Source organism: Amblyomma mixtum, chromosome 3 (genome assembly GCF_055824585.1).
Source record: "Amblyomma mixtum isolate Tamu chromosome 3, ASM5582458v1, whole genome shotgun sequence".
Lineage (NCBI taxonomy): Eukaryota > Metazoa > Arthropoda > Arachnida > Ixodida > Ixodidae > Amblyomma > Amblyomma mixtum.
The window spans coordinates 405,996,532-406,018,480 of NC_143014.1; positions in this window are offsets into that span (position 1 = coordinate 405,996,532).

Genomic DNA, 21,949 nt, shown 5'->3' on the forward strand with positions numbered 1-21,949 from the left:
GGTCATCGCCAGCGGGCGGAAGCCTTAGCGCGCCACTGTGGCAACAAGCATGGTGTCTATTACGTAGATGTAGTCGGGCCGAACCACGGGGGGGGGGGGGGGGCGGTGCACGGCCGCGGTCATACATAAAGAAATACAGGTGTATGGGCTCTCCTATCGAGCCCCAGGCACAACTCAAGCCGAAGAGGTTGCCATCGCACTGGCTGCTTCTGATTCAAAATCCAAACACACCATAACAGACTCGCGTTCGGCGTGTCGCAATTATGGGGCTGGCTGGATAACTGCACTAGCTGATCTGATACTAAGGAACTGCAGCCGAGGTACCGATCCTACTCCCCGGTGTATAGTTTGGACTCCGGGCCATAAGGGCCTAGCAGGAAACGAAGCTTCAGACACGGCGGCCCGAGCACTCATTCACCGGGCATTCCCTTTCGCTCCTGGGCACCTGGAACCTGAAGGCGGCTGCTTACACTCCTTCAGATATCACATCCTATTATAAAGATAGGCATCACCTGGGGAAAGCAAACGAACGCGTTCCGCCTTTTTCACGACGCGACTGCGCATGCGCCCATCCCCTGGCGGCGGTGTCGCGAAACATACTGGGAGTGTAAACAAACCGGCTTCCTACGCGGCGGGGTGCTTTGCTGCAGCCTTCGGGCGCTCAGCACGAAGCGTTTTGCGATGCCTACGACATGCGTTGCATACGGTTACAATGCCCACTATGTAAAGGGAAACAAAGTCGACTTTTTCCGCTCTCTGAACGCTTCCCGGGACGGCCTTCGGCGCGAAGCGTGGATAAAAGCAGTTCGGCGGCTCGACTATCGTGGCAGCTTTTGAGCACCGTCAAGAACGTCAAGACTGAGCGGGAATCACTTTGTGACAGGTACGAACGAGGTACCGCGGTTAAATGCGTGTGCAGACTATCACAAAATCTTTTATTCGTGGGCAGGAAGGCCTCGGCACCGCGGCACCCACATTTCCGGTCGCTGATCTCAAGATCGCGGTTTCGATGCACACCACGACAGCCGCATTTCAGTGGAGGCGAAATACAAAAACCAGTGTGCTACACTGGTTTTTGTACATACAAAAACACAGTATACACAGCACACATACACAGTGTGCTGTGTATGTCAGTGCACGTGAAATAAGTCCAAGTCGCATATATCAATACGGAGCCCTCCACTGAAGCGTTCCGCACAGCCCATGTGTCAGACGTTCAAATCCACGTATAATACCATGGCGTGCGCTCATCGCAGGCAACTGTTTTTCAAGAAACAAGCAAAGGTGCACTGCGGCGGTAGCCTCACACGCTCCCAGTTCGTCACCAAAAATGGGTTTAGGTTTGTATCCCGGTAGGGCAAAAAGTGAATCGGTATATTTAAGTTCTCCTAAAGCTTTGCAGCACGCACATCCGTAGGAATCCTTACGGGCGGGCGGATGGTGGAATGGAAGAAAAAATAGAGGACACTCGAGGCAGAAATGTGGCCATTTCATCTGTTCCTAGATTAAAACACTGCAAACTGGAATCGCACACCAGCAAGCCCATACGAGTTTCCACATTCAATATCGCGACTGTATGAAGATCAGCCTCCATGCAACTAAGCTGCTGCACGTTTTGATAAAGCTAAACAGCACTACCACCAATAAATAGGAAATGATCGGGGATATTTCATCGAACATTGCGTTCCGAATGTAGCCTTCATCTTTGAAGCGGCGGCCCTTGCTTAGTTGGTGATCGCATCGCATGCCGGATGATCGGAGATACTGAAGAATTTGCTCTTCGGTGGGCACAGCAGCCTGCCCCGGACTTCGCACCAGCCATCAGTCAGCCGTAGAAATTCTCCAGATACCAGGTGCTGCCCAGGACACGCCATCGTCGACAGATTCCAACAAAACGTGCTCCGCAGCGGCACTCAGTCCGGCTGGGTTGGGCGCGCAATACCCTTCCAGTGAGCTTCCAGCGTTGTACGCGAGGTGGCAGCACAGGAAAATGAAAAAGGCACAATGCTGTGCCCGGCAGTAAAACCACTTCGGTCCCGCGTTCACTGGCAGGTGCAAACACTGTGGCGAAGTGGCTGACACCTACAACATGGTTTGGGCTTGCCAGCGCAACTCAGCTCTCTCCTCCCACCCAACCCTACCAGACAGCAATGGGAGGCGGCCCTGCTTGGCTGCTCGGACCTTCAGGCCCAAAAGGCTTTGGCCAAGAGGGCTAAGCTGGCGGCTTCGAATATTGGAGTCCCGGAATAAGGACTCCACCCATTGCGGGGCTCTTTTAAGAGCCTCACCTCTTTTTAAATAAAGACTTTTCAACACCGCGTATCACTTGAGGATCCCGGCTGGCATACTTGAGGCGCTGCTTGAGGTGTTTGCGCCGCTGATTGCTATTTCTTGCCAGATGAATAAAGCGCTGTATGCTGTTACCTTCGTTCGTTTCGTGGCACCATGGTGTGAGGATCTGTGAGATTGCAGGTCTTATTTTAAACAAACACAAAAATACAAACAATAAACGAGGCGGCTTTTATCGGAAAGGAAACCAATTTCAATATGAGCGAGAAAAAAGGAAAGGAACAAGAGAGCAACGCAACAACACACGGGGAAAACACACGGGGGAACAGAACAAAATGCTTACGAAAAATACAGGAAAAAGGAAGTCAAAGAGGAAAGTCACACTACTTGTCTCTTGTTCGAGCAACGTGCGGGGAGGACTGGCTGGGTGTCGGGCAGTTAGGGAGTCTCTTGGCGTTCCAATGTCGATGCAACGCTACCGCAGCGTCAGCGTCCGTGGGCTCCCAGCACGGTTCCCAGGTCTGGTATCCCGGAAAAGTCACGTAGGCGCCAGAAGCGGCCTGTGTGGAGCAGCTGACGGATGGACGGAGAAGAGTGGCGCCTGGGCCTGGTGGTTGAGGTCTCGACGATGGATGTCCAGGTCTGGTGGCCCGGACGTCTGCGGCTGAGGCCCAAGCCCGGAACTCGGGGAGCCAGCAGAACTCGTCCACGTCCGTCGTCCACCGCGCTCTTCTCTTCTCTGCCACGTAATCCTCTTCGACCAGCCCCGCGTTCCCCTCCGCACGCGCTCCTCGTGCTTTGTCTTCTTCTCCTCACGAACGCCGCTGGGTGGCGCTATCTCCTTACAGAAGGCCCCCTCTTCGGAAGTTTTTTCCAAGGGAAAGAACTCAACTTCAGGAGAGCGACACCAGACGCGTTCGACGATCACAACACAGAACACCGCACCACAGCGCGCACACTACACACCACACACAATACGACGGTCGTCAATGTTCGAAGCGTTCACAGACATTCGCACACACAGCACAGAGAGCACATGGAAAGTCAACGTAAAGCGTCCATAGAGGGCGAAGAAACACGGAAAGCATAAAAAGTAAGTAGCCGACACCCAAAAACAAACATGAACAAACAAAGACAATGCTAACAAGAACAGGTGTGGGCTACATTCTTCTGTATTCCATTCTTCACATCAAACCACTTCACCGTCGCGAGAACTCTTTCAACTAGTACTTCCGTTTTCCTTTGTGAAACCGGTTTCTCCAAACCGACCTCGGTCTCCACCATGGTTTTAAATGTCCCCGTCCTACGATGTTATACACTCTGTGCCGGCCGTTGTCCGCCGGCACCGATGGAACAACGGCGTCATTTACTTTGTTCTCCCTTTCCTTTGGCACAGTCGGTTGACACTTAGCACACGATCTGACATAACTCACTGAGCACCCTAGCTATTGTTTGCCGTATTCCTTGATGGCCGGATAATGCACTCTTATGCGCCAACTTAAGAACTTGCGTGCGTAAGCCCTTCGGTACCACCGCCTGCTCAACGACTCGGCCAGGACACACTTGGTATGTCCGGAAGAGAACACCTTCATCTGTATCAAAAAAGTGGGCGGTCTGTCCCTTGCCACGAAATATTTGCCCCAACTTCCTGCGACACACCTCTAAAGTCGGGTCTTCTTCCTGTTTCAGGCGAAACTGCGGCCGTGACAAGTGGAGTGTGTTCAGAGTGGGGCTTTTACTACTCTCTGAAACCTTTGCTGTCACCGTAAGGGAAGGAACATCGACCGCACCCGTCATGGCAAGGGAAACTGCCTGATCAGTTAGAACTGGCGGGTCAACCGAGAATGGAGGTTTAGCGCCAGGGACATTGCCTATTATGATGTCGTATAGGGGTGTAGACAAGCACCGCACGATGGCCTTACCCGAAAAGTACGGTGAGGAAATCACCACCTCCGCTTCCGGAACTTCTACACGGGTCCCATTGGCCAAGAATAATGTAGCCTGCTTCCCTGTAAGTGCCGCTGCCGGTACAAGGGACTCACGCACAACAATGCCGGTGCTGCCCGTATCCCGTAATACCGAACCAGGCTGGCCGAACACCTCGCCGTGCCCCACGGGCATAGCAGTTTCCACAGGGGTGGAAGGACAGACCATCTCCCCCAACTGGCCCTCTACGCGCGTTACCACTGCAGGGTTATCGGGACATGAATACCGAGGTGTCATGCAACATGCGGACGCCTGACGGTCTTCTGGTCTCTTAGCTCTGCATGACTGAGCATCATGTCCTACCTTGCGACACCAGGTGCAATACAATTGCTTCGGCTTCGTCCGACAATCCGACGCCTTGTGCCCAGTCTTGTCACAAAGAAAACACCGAAGGCGAGACTGTGGACCTGAAATCTCGTCTTTGGCTTTATCTATCTTGTGCTCCCCCTTTTCTTTAAAAACCAACAAGTTATTTTGCCGTTGTTCTTCGAGAAAATGATCGGCAGCCTCCGCCAGCTTGCAGACTGTCTTGCCCTCCCGTTCACGTAAGAAGAGAGCTAAACGGGAATGACAGTTGTTCAGGAACTGCTCGCTCACGACCATTTCACGAACCACCTCAAAAGTGCGGCCTTCTCCCCGCATCTCGACCCAACGGTCAAAGAAACTAAACAACCTGGCAGCATATTGCGAGGCCGTTTCGCCATCATTGGGCTTGCTCTGGCGAAACTTTTCCCGGTACCCTTCCGCGGTGAACCTAAACCTCTGAAGCAAGGCAAGCTTCGCTTTGTCATAGTCCACTGAATCCTCAGGCGAGAGCCGACCGAAGACTCTAAGTGCCTCGCCGCCAAGGCACAAGCTCAACGCCGTTGCCCACTTTTCTTTTGGCCAACCCTGCCCAGTGGCCACATGCTCAAACCTCTTTAAGTAGGCATCGAGGTCATCCCGCGCTTCATTGAACTGTGGTATGAGGCTGTGCGGGTTAATGGAGCTATTCGATGAGACGCTACGCTCTCCACGGTCACTCGGAGGATTTGCGCCACCCTCCATGAGCCTTATTTGTAGCTGCAAGTTCCGCGCCTCTAACTCCAAGCGTTCCTTCGCAGCCTCACGCTCCGTCTCTAAATTCCGTGCCTCTAAATTAAATTTTTGCTTCGTAGCTTCACGCTCTAACTCTAATTTCTGCTTCGTAGCTTCTCGCTCTAACTCCAATTTCTGCTTCGCAGCTTCACGCTCAGCGGCTCTCTCTTCCCGTGCCTTACGAAGCTCGTCCTCCACCCACGCTCGCAACTCCGCGCCGCACAAGCCCATGCGCTCGCCTAAGGCAACCAACTCTGACGCGCTCATACTGTTCCTAAATTAACACAACAGGCAAAGAAATAATAACCGACCTCGTCCTGTCGTAGTGGACGCCAAATTTGTGAGGATCTGTGAGATTGCAGGTCTTATTTTAAACAAACACAAAAGTACAAACAATAAACGAGGCGGCTTTTATCGGAAAGGAAACCAATTTCAATATGAGCGAGAAAAAAGGAAAGGAACAAGAGAGCAACGCAACAACACACGGGGAAAACACACGGGGGAACAGAACAAAATGCTTACGAAAAATACAGGAAAAAGAAAGTCAAAGAGGAAAGTCACACTACTTGTCTCTTGTTCGAGCAACGTGCGGGGAGGACTGGCTGGGTGTCGGGCAGTTAGGGAGTCTCTTGGCGTTCCAATGTCGATGCAACGCTACCGCAGCGTCAGCGTCCGTGGGCTCCCAGCACGGTTCCCAGGTCTGGTATCCCGGAAAAGTCACGTAGGCGCCAGAAGCGGCCTGTGTGGAGCAGCTGACGGATGGACGGAGAAGAGTGGCGCCTGGGCCTGGTGGTTGAGGTCTCGACGATGGATGTCCAGGTCTGGTGGCCCGGACGTCTGCGGCTGAGGCCCAAGCCCGGAACTCGGGGAGCCAGCAGAACTCGTCCACGTCCGTCGTCCACCGCGCTCTTCTCTTCTCTGCCACGTAATCCTCTTCGACCAGCCCCGCGTTCCCCTCCGCACGCGCTCCTCGTGCTTTGTCTTCTTCTCCTCACGAACGCCGCTGGGTGGCGCTATCTCCTTACACATGGTTAACGAAAATTGTTCTGGCCGGCTAAATGGCGTGGTCCGCGAGCTGCCGAGGTGTGCTCGCAGCAGCTCTGAAATGGCACCGGTTATGTGCAGGACGGCTGCTGCTTTCAGTTTTGTGTGACATCTGGGAGATTTGAAGCTCATTTATGTGGAGCTGAGGAACTTCGCTGCACAGGCTGTAGAAAAGAAGGAGACATTTGCGTGCATTTGTTTACATATATTTACACTTATATACAATAATAGTATATATACGATACTTTGCATGTATCTGCGGCTATACACACTACAACTCTGTGTTTGTAGCCTGTGTTTGTAACTCTGTGTTTGTAACTTTATAAAATTAGTTTCTGTTTACTTGCATTTGCATGTAAATTTACAGTCCTAAGATATTTGCACTGTAGCGCCACTTTTGCACGCGCGAGGAGAACGAAGCATCTCATGTGCGAGCTGAACACACCAACAAAGCAAACAAAACTCACCTAACGCTCGAGTGGAGACGCCAGTTCGTACGCCCTGATGTGTTTGATCGCCCTCTCCTGCGGCGGCGAGTGACAACGCCGGGAGAAGAGACGCTGACGAAGCGCCGAAAAATCGCTGCCTTGTGGTTCGGCCGTTAGGGTGACTGACCCTGAACACGTGCTGAAGCGAACTTGATTTCTGTTTTATCTTGCCTGGTTTCCTTCACACTCATTTTTTTAGTTTTTCATCATTTTATTAGTGCCTGGTTTTGCACGGCGCAGCAGCTGATGCTGCTGCGCCGTGCATTTGCAAATGGAGCTCACTCTTCGTTCCTACAAGAATCGTAGCTGCAGGCTGCCACGGACAGAGAAAAATCCTCACCTAGTTGTAAAGATGACAGCTTATCCTGCAAAAAGTAGAGTTATGACTTGAAAGCTATTGCTACCTGATAGTTTCAAAAAATGCTCTCTCGGGAAGGCTTACCATACATTCTTTATATCATTCTCCCATTCCGCTTACTGAACATGAGTGAATCGCTAGCCAAAATAGCATAACTTATTATCCACTACATTTGCCACCTTATTTCATATTTCCGCCAAGCGGTTTCAGCCTGTCCCGGAACTTTTCAGCATTGTAGCTAAAATACCAACATGATTCGAACAAGCCGCGAAAGCATTTCGTCGCAATGCCAACGTTAGCTAAAAGGCCAACATGATTCGAACCAGCCGCTACAGCATTTCGTCGCAATGCCAACACCGCTGCACCGCACTCTCTGTGGCTCATTTTAAAACCAGCGCCTGCACCGGTTTCACGATGAGCAACGACACGGTGGGCGCATTTGTTTTTCCAGTCCCGGACTACTTGCTGACAGGTCTCGGCTTCCGCTCCGACAGGAAACAGCGTCATGGTCACATGACCTACATACCAGAGGCTGCTTGCGGACTCACCGCCAGAGTCGGGCTTCTCGAAGTACCAGTATAGTGCCTAGAATACTGACTAGTGTGGCAAGGGCGGGCTTGGCGAGGGTTCCGATGTTTACGATTTCCGGCGGCACCCGCTTGGTGCGCTGTTGTTCGGGTGGGTGCATCTGCGTTCAATACGCGCGCGCGGAGCAGCGCGAAGCAAACTATTCTTTTTTGTATTTGAAGCGTTCTTGAAAAAAAAATGTTCCGTTATATAAGAACTATGCGAGCTCACTGACAGTGAGCACATTTTGCAATACCAGTTATAGATCAATTTGTTGACGTATTCTTGCAGTTTGCCTTCGCCCGCAAAAAACTCGATACTGACCATGCAACCGATTCTTTTTTATTCACTAAGCTCTCGAGGGCAAAATTATTTTAGAAAGTCCAAAGCCCCTTACCACATAGCCTTCATTCGACCATACTTGAAGTGGAAATCAAGATTCACAATAAGGTTCAGCAATAAACTGCCACACTAAAGGAACGTGCGAGATGTTCCTTGCACTGGAAATCGAAACGCTGAAATAGAGAACTTTATGGCAGTGAAATTTAAAGCGCCGCACCTTTAGATCGTTGCAGATATTTTTGCAAGCATTTTCGTTCAGGCAGAATCATAATGCTCTGCTTCCGAAGGTGCTCGTAGAGCTTTGGGCTCCGCATCCTCATTAGCAAACATTCCACAATCCAGACATCTTCATAAGGCATGCCTCTCAGAGACTTTCGCCTCGCGGCCAGGAAACAAGCTCTCGCAGCTAACTGCTGCTTCTTCGGGAGTGACTGTATTTTTGCCTCGAGTGCTTCTTCGCTCAGTGCATTGTCTTGCTCCTTCATTTGAGTCATATGCTGCTGAGCATTAGCCACGCTTTTCTTTGTCTTTCTCAAAGGACGAGAAAAATTCTTGAATTTTTTTGGTCACTGCAAGGATCTTTCGTCTTTTTACTTCTGCACATGTTGTTCTACGAGAGCTTACGTAAATATCTGCAGTGCAAGCATGAATCTCTTCATCGGTGGTCAGCAAGAATTTCTCTGCAAAGTACATCCTTCTGTATGAAGTATGCTTGCCTGCAACAGGAATCATGCCTCCCGCCGCAGTGGCTCAGTGGTATACGGCGCACGGCTGCTGACCCGAAAGGCGCGGGTTCGATCCCGGCCGCGGCGGCTGATTTTCGATGAAGGCGAAATTATAGAGGTCCGTGTGCTGTGTGGTGTCAGTGCACGTTAAAGAACACCAGGTGGTCGAAATTTCTAGAGCCCTTCACTACGGCGCCCCTCATAGCCTTAGTTGCTCAGGGACGTTAAACCCCAATAGACCAAACCGAACCAGGAATCATGCCACATCCATTACAGAGGCCACGCAGAGGCATTTCTTTGATCATTGTCTCTGCCTCATGGCGGGCTGTAAGCACACGCTTTTCCTTTTCTCTTCCTCGGAAGTAAATTGTGGCAATTACAGAACCGTGCTCACGCAAAGGTTGTCCAAAAGTCGCCAGCTTCGGTCTCGCTACAGGCATAAGTTAAAGCGCCATTTGACGCAGAAGGCAATTTCATCCATGTCACCAGAATCAGAATTTCATCGAACGGGTGCCGAACATCACTTGGGCACGGACACTGCAGTATCGCTTCGCTATGACACACCGGTCCTGTAGCAATGTCTGTCTGCTCGGAATCGGAATGCTTCTGGAGTTCCTCTGATGCGCCTCCACGAGCGACGCAATGAGAGTCAACCCGCGTATCATCACCGTCGACTGCAGAGCACAACTCGGGATCCACCAGCTCGACATTTCGTTTCCGTTGTTTAGGTGCCGGTCCTTGGTCGCAAATGTTTCGCACCTTCCTTTTCACCGTCTTTTGAGGCACAAGACGAGGTGGATAATTTTCGAATGCTGTAGGGACAGCATCGGTCTTCAGGCGTGGCTTCACTCGGGCGAGTTTGTTCACGACGCCGTTTACCGTAATCTTAAATGATCTTTCGATGTATTCGTTCTCGAAATGTTATTCGCATACGACAGCCTTCGGTGTCAGCCTTCTGTTTGGCCTCCTGATCTTATTTTCCCATTCAGCAAGCCGCGCTGGGTCCACCGGTGCGGTGAACAAAGACACCTTTTCTTCGTTAGACCGATAACCGCTTCGACACAACGGAACAAAACACGTCCTCTATTTGCATTGCCGCTTAGCCTTTAACATTTCAGGATGTTTTTGCTCACGTTTAGCGTCTTCCAGCTTCACAATTAAAGAGATGATGCCTGCCAAATATTGATTTCACACGAGCAATCGCGCGAGGCTGCGGTATCGGCGCGACAGCAGACGACAGGAGTTCGGCGGCTTTCGCGCACCCACCCGACCGGCAGCGCCCCTTGCGGCCTCTCCGCGCAGTCATCGCGGCGGGGGCCTCGCCCTCCCGTACGAAACGCGCGCGCTGCGCACACTAGCCAGTCTGCAAGCAGACGACGCAAGCCATGGCCACCACGACGCCAGAGCAACGCCGTGCGCGCCATCATGATACTGAGTCGATGTGAAAACCCTACCGTCAGCTTAGCGTAGGTGCATTACAGAACTCAGCTTCGGGGGTATGGTTGCCGCTACTGCTCGCGGCGAAGTTCACACAAAGCAGCCAAACTCGTTGCGGTTAGGCAGATAGACGAAAGCCTTCGCAAAAATGTTGACAACAAGTGCTTTAGCTGCTCCAGTATACGAGTGCTTCACCTGCGATGCTTTCAGGTAAGCGCGCAGACAGCATGGGAGCGCCTCTAGCGGCCGGAACTCGCAATTAAAAACACTCATAACCGATAGGAAGACGATGAAGATGGCCTCTGGTGGTCGAAGACGATAAAGATAAGCTAGAAGTATCTCTGACGAGGTTGCGCTGCCGCATCCCTCCTCTAAATTTCTATCTGCACAGATCTGGTTTGGCGTTATCTCCACTCTGTGCATTTTGCCGTGAGCCTGAATCTATCGATCATTTTTGGCTCCATTGTCGTCGTTTCACCTCTTTGAGAAGAAGGCTGCTGGAGTTGCCCTTACAGCAACTTGGCCTTAGTTTGAGCAGCCCATACTTGCTATCATTTGGTGCCACCACGCTTGGGTTCAGCCACAGGTCTGTTTGTGACGCTGTTCAAAATTTCTTGCTGGAATCTCATCGACTGCCTTGCTAAAGCTTTCAGTATTTTCTTTTTATGCTTCATTATTTTTCGAAGTAATCCCTCTCTTTTCTCTCTCTCTCTCTCTCCAATCCAAACTCCTATATATATATATATATATATATTATGATTATTATTATTATTTATAAGTATTATTCATTTTTATTTTTGTTTATTTTATTTATTTATTTTTTTTTCATCTTCTCCCTGCCCTTCTTGTGGTAGACTCCCACGGTGTTCCTCTCCCGTGTGCTTTCCTTTTGCCTTTACTACGCACAGGTGAATACCAACCTTTACCTGCCGATTCTTGGCCGATCCCCCAGTGTGGGTATGTGCCATTCTGTCAAAGGCTACAACAACAACATTATCGCTCAAATGTCATGGTTCAGCGGGAATGCCCGTTGGGACAACGTCAGCCCAGCTGAGCAGTGAAATGCAAGTCTCGCCTGCGAGCCCCGCAACCACAAAACTCTACCTCCGGGAACTACCGGCAAAAACAAAAATGCAGCTCCGACATGCGAGTTCAGCGCCTCCCAGCACCTTACGAAAACGATGCGCGCGCTCTAACCACTAGGTCACCACTGCTATGTCATGTTATTATGTTATATTACATCGCACAGCACAAGGGCCTCATGAATTTTGCCTCCATCGAAATTCGACCGCCGCGGCAGGGTTAGGACCTGCATTTTTCGGGTCAGCAGCCTATCGAGCGCCTTAACCACTCAGCCACGTCGACGACTTTAATAAATCTGCTCTAGTTCCTTATACACTTGCTTATAGGGCCGCACCCCTAGCATGGGAGCCGATAACCTGGAACCAAAATTACCCGCAAAGAGCAAAAGGCTCTCACTTGAGCGTAAAATTTACTTGCATGGCACGCTCACCGGGAGGGTTCCACAAGACGCCTGCCTGCTGCGATTAACATCTTATTAATGCCATCATTACTCTCATTATCATCGTCTTCCAGCATACAATGTTGTCCAGCTGCCTTCCATTTGAGCGAGAATTCAGACGCCTGTATTCCGTATAGATGGTAACGGCTGACCACGAAGTTACGTCCACAGGACGGCTATGAAGAACTCCACTTCAGCTCGCCTGCTCTTATGAATTCGTGACGCGCGGTGTCCCTGGACATTACTGCTAAAAGGTTTGCAGTTAAGAGAATTTCGAATGCAGTAGATGGAGCCGAGGATTATTTCATTTCCGAGGGTGATGAGGAGGCGGGCTCGAGCAGCAGCGACCGTGACAGCAATGAAGAATCTTAACCTATCTACAATCAAGCGCCAGATATAGCGTCAAACTGTGCGGAACTTCGTCGAAGTAGAGCAAAGGATGAGGACACAAGAAAGGTGACAAGACACGAGATACAATGAAGAAGGCTATCCGCAGGACAGATGGAAAGCTGAAATGAAAAATGCCACTTTCGTGTAAGGGCGAAGAAAAAGTGCTGGCACTTAGGCGACTCTAGATGCTGTCTCCTTCACTTGGCCAACACGATCTAGCTAACGCTGGGTCATTCACGTTACAAACAATTTTACATTTCAGATTTATGCTGCGAGAGGTCCTCAGATGCACACCAGGGGCCATATTCTATATGCTCTCCATTTTCCATTGTCCATTTAGCATCCATCCGGTCCTCTGTCAGTGGTCACTCAGATATACCCGCGGCTTGCAAGCCTCTGTGGCAAGCGACCCGGCCATTGCGTTTTCAGCGAGCGGACCTTACCATTGGCTGAAACTGGATGCCATATGCAGTCCAGGCGGCCGAAATTTCCGGAGCCCTTCACTACCGCGTCCCTCATAGCGTGAGTTGCTTTCGGACGTTAAACCCAATAAACCAAACCAAACCAGTATACAGTCAATGGTGAGGTGCATTGCGGTGCTCTGTCAACAGCAGGAGAACGGCCCTGACCACTGGCTACCATTGCCTGCGATATGCAGCCAAGGGTGAGGTCATGTCGGCAACCAGCCAGTGGCCGGGCCGCCGGCCCGGGACGCTTGCAAATCGCGCGCATATGTGAGCGACCACTGATAGAGGACCGAATGGACGCGAAAAAGACGACGGAAAATGGACAGCTTATATAATGCTGCCCCAGGACGTTTGAGCAAGAGATCTCTGCCACAATTTCACCGCATTAAATAAAACTTCGGCAGAGACACTTCAGTTTACTTACCAGTGGTAATACGAAACCATTACGGTTCCTGGACGCATTGCTTACGCGTTATGTTTGTACGTGCATTAAAGTTATTTTCCAAGAGTGTAGGCGTTTGCATATTAAATGACCACCAGACCGCAAATGTCCGGCCTCTGTCGCTGCACGGCGTTGAGGTTGGCCGAGTTTGCATGTTGAGGACGCAAGACGTACAGGCTTAGCTGCTTGGGACGCCCACGTACACACGCTCGTATGACACCACCTGGAACGCATACGACGAACGGTTGCATCACAGTTTTGATACAAAAATCTGTGAAGCCATTCAAATGGACGTGCATATGTCGACGGTTCGAATCACTGTTGCAACCTAGCCTCAAACCTGACTAGCACTTGTAAGCAATACGAAACCAGAAATCGTATGGCGCCAACCGGTACGCTATACGACAAATGGTTTTTTCATAGTTTTGGTACCAATATTGGGAAAACTGGCGCTACGTGTTGGTCTGCTAGTGGGGGGGGGGGGGGATGTGTAGACGAACGACGCATACAGCTTTGGCTGAAGTGGCGGTTCTTGGCTTGCTGTGTGCGTCATACGCCCACATGATGACGCAACCCTATTTTTCTTGCCATCACTGGGATCTTCTGCACCACCTGCTATCCCGCTATCACATGCTATACCCGCCACGCATACGGTTAATGAACAAACTAGCGGACGTATAAGCATTAGTGAGAACATGGCATTGCGGATTTGTTTTCACTTTTTTTTTTCTTTTTGCTCAAAGAGGCTGAAGTCATATGGGTCCGTCAGTATAGGCTGACGTCGTATAGTGACCAGATACGTGCAGGAGGGCATGCGGCGAATTTGGGGTTTCTCACATCTACGTATAACCTCAGTTACCATGTTCGTTTGATTTTTCCGAAACGGACAAACAATAAGCATCGCGCCACTTACCAACTGCAGTTTAATGGTGTACCTGTTACCCAGCTTACTAGCATACAGCATGCGTTTCCTACATCCATGCAGAATTATGGCGATAGCTCTATTGAAACGTGTATCCATTTTCATGAGATTTGCCGCCGCATACATGGCATAGTTTGATGCGCTTACATAGGAATAGCGCTTGCATTCACGCAACTTTTTTGTTGACACTCTTCGCTGCCTTTTGTGTGGGTGCGTGCGTGCGACCGCGCGCGCGCGCGCGCCCCTAACCGCTCATATAGGCCTAACCGCTAGACCACTGGCAGGCCTCCAACCGATTGCCACCCTTCACATATCCCTCGCTGCCACTTCTGAGGAGGCCGAAGAGGCCGCCATTGCCCTGGCCATCACACGCACGGAGGCACGATATATAGCTATCTATTTCTAAAACTGCCATACTAAATTTTGCTCGCGGGAGAGTTCACGTCCCTGCATTTCGCATACTGAACTCCCTCGCCGCACACCCGCCCCGCCACGTGGAACTGATATGGGTGCCTGCCCTCTCCGGGAATCCCGGAAACGAGGCCGCCAACGCTTTAGCCCGAGGTTCTCTCAACCATGTACCAGCGGCCTCTGATCTGGGGTTTTTGCGGGAGCGCATACACTCATTCAGTGGAATGACGCAGGCCTGCAAAGCCGAGCGTCGACTCTATCCCCCACCCCATTCCTCCCTCGACAATTACCATCATACACTTTGGAGGCGACTCCAAACACGCACTTTACCCTCCCCTTATATACGCTCGCGCTATCGCCAATTCCACACAAACCCCTCCTGTACCCTCTGCCACCACCCCAAAGCCGCTCTCCACCATACCCTTTTCAACTGCTCGGCAAATCTTCGCCCGCGGGGCCTGGAGCACCTTACCGCTTGGGAGGCATGGAAGACCCTACTGCGCTCCGAGGATCCGGCCAAGCAAGCCACTGCCGTAAACCGGGCTGCCAGCGTCATGAGCCTCCGGGTCATGAACGTTTGAGTGCAGTGGGGCCGTGCGGGGGCCCAAGGGCCTACGTGTCCCAAACTACCCAGTTTCAAAATAAAGTTTTCACCGCCACCACCACCTACACTGCTGCTGGAGGCACCACTGATGGAGGCTTACCGACGGTTAGAAGGGGTTGGATCGGCACAGAACGTGATGCTTTGCAAGTGTAGGCGTCTGTCTTGTGATAATGTAAATAATAAATTAATATAATGTAAATAATAAATAAATGCGCTCGGGTGGATGTCAATGGAGACCTTGCTCCATACAACTGGTTTCTTGACACACAGGCTAAGGACACATGATTTTCGAAGCTTTCACCAATTACGTAGCCGCAGAAAGGTCTCGCCTGCTCACAGTGGTTGTGTGAATGCACCGTTTACGAAGTATAAAGGTTCGGAGGTAGAACCTTTTCTTGTGCCGCCTTATTCATTAAGACAGCAGACGACACCCACGGCCGCAAGATGATGCGTTTCCATCGAGCGGCCGGAATGCACCTAGCCGTTTCCCCCGCATGGTGGTGGAACAACAGTGACCTGATGCGACCGCATTTTTTTTTATCCGGCACTCAGGCTTTCAACCTTACGGTGTATTCCAATCGCAGGCCCGGAGCGGTCTGCACGCCCTGTGAAAGAGCGCCTGAATCCGGCGGAGAGCCCGCGACTTGAAATTGCGATTGGAGTACACTTGCTCTGGCCAGAGCATGTAGGTGGCACTCGCGAAGTGCTTGAGGAAGTACCCGTCATTCCTTGCGCTTGCCCGCGCTTTTTGCGAGCTCGTCGTCTGCTTTTCGAGCGTAGCTGCAAGAGGTGAAGATTATTCCCGCTGCCTTTTGAGATGGAGGTGACGACTGAAGTTTATGCTGTGCGGTCAGCCATGTTCGCACATGTTCACTTTTGAGTCCATACCGGCGGGAGATGCTACGCAGCGCGGAGCCGGCGCGGCGGACGCGACAAGCCGCCGAAAATTGGAGGGCGCTGCTTACAAAGAACGTCACGCAATCTTCCGGTCGACTCCGATGATTTCGGCGGAGCAGGCCCGACTGCTCCACGGAGCGATCTCGGCTCGGGAACCGCTCCCTGTCTACGATTGGAAGACGCGATCCGTGGCTCAGATCAGCGTTTGGAATACAGTTTCTCCGAAAAGAGCAGAAAACGTTGCTCCCGAAGTGCTCCAACTCTGCGTTTGGAAGTCACCATGAGATTTCGCCGAGGTCCGTCTGTATGTCTGGAGTCTGTTTGACCTGAAATAAAATGAACTAAACGAAAATACTTTACGGCAGCGAGTGGGTTTCGAATCCGGACGGCGCAATTAGATCAGTTTTGCTTACCACTGCATTAGACCACTACATCATCGACTTTTGTTCTATATACATGAACAACGTGCAAACCATGAGGAAAACTGGCAGATCGACGTGATACATAATACGACACATCTCAGCAGCCCAGCACCCGCTCTTACATCATCGCCGCAGCCGAACATCCCGTGTCCTAAACTACCAGTCTCTCGCACACTGCTTCGGGTATCTTCTGCATCAACTTCAAGCCGTGCGCAATGGATCCGAACACCGCAACCGCAGTGAAAACCGAAATGCTAACGCACCTAATTCGCATTTGGCGCAACCGCGCCAAATCGACCAAAATTTGTTTTTATGCCACTCTTTCTGTCTTGCACTGCGCTCTTCTCAAAGCTGGTGGAAGTCCTGCGGAACGAGGGCGTCGAAGAATGCCACTGATTCCCTTCAAAAACTCTGATCTTATGTTTGGGAAATGTCTGTCCGCTTGAGGACTGACCCTTCGCCAGGAGACACATTAGTAGTTGCATGTTTTTCTTCTTTTCACGAGAGTCTGGCGGCAAGGATGCGTTCATGTATCAGACCTTTCAGGACCGGTTTGGCAGAGGCATCAAATTTGTCGTTCTACAGCGTCGGAAGTAGAAAAAACAGTCCACTTGAGAAGCAACCTCGGTCTGCGGCCCACGGCTCTCGGAAAACTAAAAGGGGAAAAAGAGAAAGGCGCAGCAAGGTACAGCAGGAGAGGCCGCCCTCTCCCTACTGCCCTTTGCTCTCTCCTATCCCATAGCCCCGCAACCGGTCGCTCGCGTACTTCTTGAAAATAGCGCCCTTTTCTCCATATATGCACCCGCTCACATCCTTTTTCGCGCTTCACACTATCGCCCCTCCCCAATCGTCATCCATTCTGTGAATTTTGTGTCTCGTTGTCATAGCCTGCCTGCGAGGAACATTGTCAGAGTTGTGTCGGAAGGGCACGGTGAAATTCAAGGAAGTTTAGGTTGTAGGCGATTCCCAATACTTGCGTATTTATTTTAAAATCAGCGACAGCAGCGCTTTGGGCATGCGGTTCGCGGGTGGTTCGGGGTGCGATCCCCAGTGCCGCCGGGCACCCACCGGTTTACAATGCGTACAAATGTTCTCGTGGCCTGCTGCTCGATTTCTGTGACGTGGAGTACTTCGAAAAACGTCTTTCACCTAGGCTTGTGTAGAAGAAAACAGTGTTCCATGGCGCTCTTTGGTACAAGGCTGCCCTTGCACCATTAAAACTCATCAACAAAAGAAAACATCCCTACGAAATAGATATCCAAAATTGAAAAAAACGCAACGAAAACAATTCTACGCCCAGGCTAAGCACACACCAGGAGCAAAAACGCGTATGAAATCCGTACGTAAAAGCGAAATCTTGACCAGTATTCTCGGAAAGCAAGTGGTGGACACTGGGTACAAGCCGGACACGATTATCAGGCGCCTCCTCCACCGTCCCAAAGGCCTGTCATCCTATAGAAAAGATGCTAGGCGTGGTATGCAAAACCCCTGCTTCGAGTGCCTCGTTTACATGAGTCCGACTGGGGTGGATCGAGTCAGGGGGTAGATTCTAAAAGGCCAGCCCGACTCGACGACTGCGTGTTTACATGAACTTGGTTTTAGCGAGTCGAGACCGGTTCAACTGCAGTGACACCAAGCGTCGAGCAGCGCAGCGAGTGAGGGCAGTAGTAGGTGGCAACCTCAAAAATTGCGCCACGGCACCGCTGTCTCGCAGGCGCGACGGCGCAGGCTAAAAAGAGGTTCGCATTTACCATCTCCCCTCCCGCTAACCCGACTCTTCGACTCGATCCGGTTTACATGCTATCTGCCGTTGGGGTCGAGCGAGTCAACCCACCCTCTGCAGCGGAGTTGACTGGACTCCCTCCGTCGACTCCCGGAACCGACTTTGCGGTGTTTACATTTATTGAAGCGAACAGCTTCACTAGGCTAGTCAACTCCGAGCCTCGCGTGTGCTCCGTCGTTAGAAAAAGCCACAGCTGCGCATGCGCGAAACCGATCGACGTCACGCGGAGCGCAGGTGGCTGCTGCTGGCGCAGCCGTCGTCGCCGCCGCGCGCTGACTCCGTCATCTGAGCGCCGCCGCTTCTCCTCCTCGCCACCGTTCTACCCTTCGCCGCTGCCGCGCGGTCGCCGCCGCCGTCCCAAGAGGAGAAGGTTCTTCGCAAGGCATTGCGAGAACGCGTGAGCGGCGGCGGCGGCCATAGAAGAGCCGGCCATGCTCGCCACCGTTTGACCTTTCGCCGCAGCCGTGCGCAGTGCACATTTGAAAGGAGGGGTATACAAGGCGCGCTGGCCCACAGAAAAGGCGCAGACACTCACCATTGAAGGAGAAGAAGAAGCAACAGTCGGACGGCGCAAAAACACCGATCCAGAAGTGGTAGCTTGGGAGCTGGCTGAAAAGCAGCGAGAGCTTTTCGCTTATACAGGCTTAACCTTAGCTAAGCCACATCGAATTTTTTATTTATTTCCGACAACAACACATGGTGTCCACGGGAAGAGGCTAAAGGAGACTAAGATGTCTCCTGACGAGGCCTAACACCTGCATTAGACGTCGGGGCAGATGGTACAGAGTAGCATATCAGTGAGCAGTGGTACATCAAACACATAAGCAATTACGCAAGCACTGGTCAAGTAGAAAATAATACTGAAGAAGTCATGGGCGACGGACGCCAGCGTCGAGGAATGTGGACGAATCCTATGTGCGCTCCGCAAATTTTCGATGTTTTCGTCGGTTTTGTCGTTTGTGCTTGCAAACTACTGAGCTATTTCAACACCGGAAGTCTTCGCGACCACCGGGATACCACTTTTTCGGCAAGTGAAGCCCTCTTTTGCAATTTCTACAGACTTTTGGACTCACGCCACCCGGCCAGGCTGCTAAGCCTAACATGGTGAGCGGCTCTTCGAGCCGCCCGCCGAGCGGACGCACAGGCTGGCTTGTCGCGGTGTAACTCAGCTGCGCCATGTCTCGCATGGAAGTAACTGTGGAAGGAGAGAGTATTGTAGTGCCGGCGCCCACATTTCGCTGGCTGGCCTCATCTGGAAACAAGCGCTGCGCGCCCGCCGTCGCTCAAAGCAGGCCCAGACTCTCTCGGACATGTCGCGACGTGCAGCGTGACTCATCCCGCCAGGCCGGCGCCGACACGGACCCTTCCTCCCCTCCTCTCCGTCGGTGCGGGCTACTCCGGCGCGTCGCCGGCCGTCGCCTCTCGACCATTGGTCTAATTTGAACGGTGGCCAGTTCCGTGACCTGATTGGAGGATTTGAACTGCTGCCTGCCGCAACCGACAACGGTGGCTTTAAAAACGGAGCCGCGCTGAGCCCGAGCAGCAGACGGGCAGCAGAAGAGCCATCACGCCGGAGCTACGCTCGCCGCCGGGGACGCCCTTCTTTGTGCTAGCCCGTGGTGCTCTTGGCCCTTGTATCATGTAAAAGCCCTTGTACATACTGTACATAAAAGCCATTTTACTCACCGTCGCCACGACCGTTTCCTGGCTCGGACTCCCAGTCCCAACAGTGGTGGCAGCGGTGGGATGCCCAAATCCCAACAGTGGTGGCAGCGGTGGGATGCCCAAATCCCAACAGTGGATGGCAGCTGCGGGTTCGACCGGCGTCAGCTACCTCGGCGCGGTGAGTGCCTGATGTTTTCCCCTCAATTCGCCAGACTGCTCTAGCACACGTGATTGTAGTCTAGAGTAGGGCTGTGTGTGTAGCACTGTAGAGAGCTTTGCTGTTTCGAGCCAAGTCGGAGCGCTTTGAAACGAAAGCTGGTGCAGAGGGAGTAAACGAGGCGTTTTGGAAAGAATTACTTGCGCGTGTCATGCTAGTAGCGCTATAGTAGTGAACGGCAAGGGAATTCTAAAAAAAGGGGCAAACTACAAGAGGCTATTGTGCGCGATGGAGAACTTCAAAGTGAAGGAACTCATCGAAATTTGTGAAGAGTTGGGCATTGATTTGGGCCCCGCAAAACGAAAGCATGCGATTCTTGAGATCATGCGAAAGGAGAATGTAACGGCTGAGGAAGCCAATGAGGCCCGGGAAGAGATCACAGAACGCCGTGAGCGCGAGGAGGCCGAAAGACGCCGTGAGCGCGAGGCGGCCGAAAGACGCCGTGAGCACGAAGAGGCTGAAAAACAGAAGCAGCTTGAGCGCGAACAGGCAGAAAAACGGAGGCAGCTTGAGAAAAAACGGCATGCCCGCGCTAAGAAACTGATGGACCTGGAGCTTGAAGCGCATGAGATCGATTTCGAGAGATATAAAACATTGTCCGCTCTGCATGAGAATAACGGTCAGCAGCTGAGAGACAGGCCGCAGCCCTTCGTGATCGCCGAAGATATGGCGAAATATTTGGCGGAGTTCGAGCGCGTCTGCGAGAGAAAGAGCGTTCAGCGGAATGGTTGGGCACAGAAGTTGGTAGCCCTGCTTTCCAGCGAAGCGTATGACGTTGTCAAGCGCCTGTTGGACGGCGGCTTGGCAGACTACGATGAGCTGAAAAGCTTCTTACTGGCGAAATATAACGTGTCACCGCTGGACCTTCGCCAAAGGTACCTGCGAGAGAATAGCACTCCATCGTTTAACGATTTTCCCTACCAGTTTCAAGCCGACATTTTAGAGTGGCTCGAAAATGCTGAAGGGTCGGAAGTTCGTGACACAGAGGTAGAGTGCGTCGCTGTAGAGCAGCCCTGCCAGTGCGGCACAGAGGAAGGTAGTCCGTACGTGGCAGATGTAACCGCTGCTGTAACATTGGGAATTGCCCCACATTCGCCAACCGAGGAAACCTCTCTACCATCGGATAAGGTAGTCACAGCATCGGACGATGCACTTACAGAGGTCTCGCCCATTGAAATTGTGGCGGTTTTAGCAGAAAGCGGATCTCCTAGCGTGTCGAAAGCAGGAGAAGTTGCCGAACAGGGCAGAGAGGATGTCCGTCTGGACCTTAATGAAAGCGCCAGTGCCAACGCTAGCGAAGTAAACGAGGATGACACACCGCGTTGTGCATCGCATTCAACAGAACTGCAGAAACCCGACGCTTACGATCAACGGAAGCGGGTGCATGTAGAGTTTGCGGACGATGAGTTGTGCGTTAGTGTTTCTGGCGAGCGATGCAAAACGAGTCCTGTGATTTCGCACTGCTGTGAGCTTTGCGACATTCCAGAAAGCAGCTGCAGTAGCGGGAACATCGCGACTGAGTGCAGTGCCGACCCTCATCCGAAATTGGCTGAAACGCGTCAGGAGCATGACGAGAGCTGCGTGTCAGCAGTAATGTCAGTAGAAAACACTGGTTCGTCTGCGCCTGAAGAAACTAAGGTGTTGGACGACAGTGGAGAACAGAACGTTCCAGACGACATAAGGGCGGTAGACGTCAACCCGTCCGAGAAAGAGGAGGACGATTGCGCAATCAAAGACGCTGAGCAGGAAGAGCGCAGCTTTGAAGAACTTAGTAAAGGCGCCAAAGACAGGCCTGATCTAGGTAGCGCACGTGAATTGCCCGACAATCAAAGCGACGTTGTCAGAGAGCAGAAACCTAGGCGACGGAAGCAGAATGTGCTTCCTCAGGAAAAAA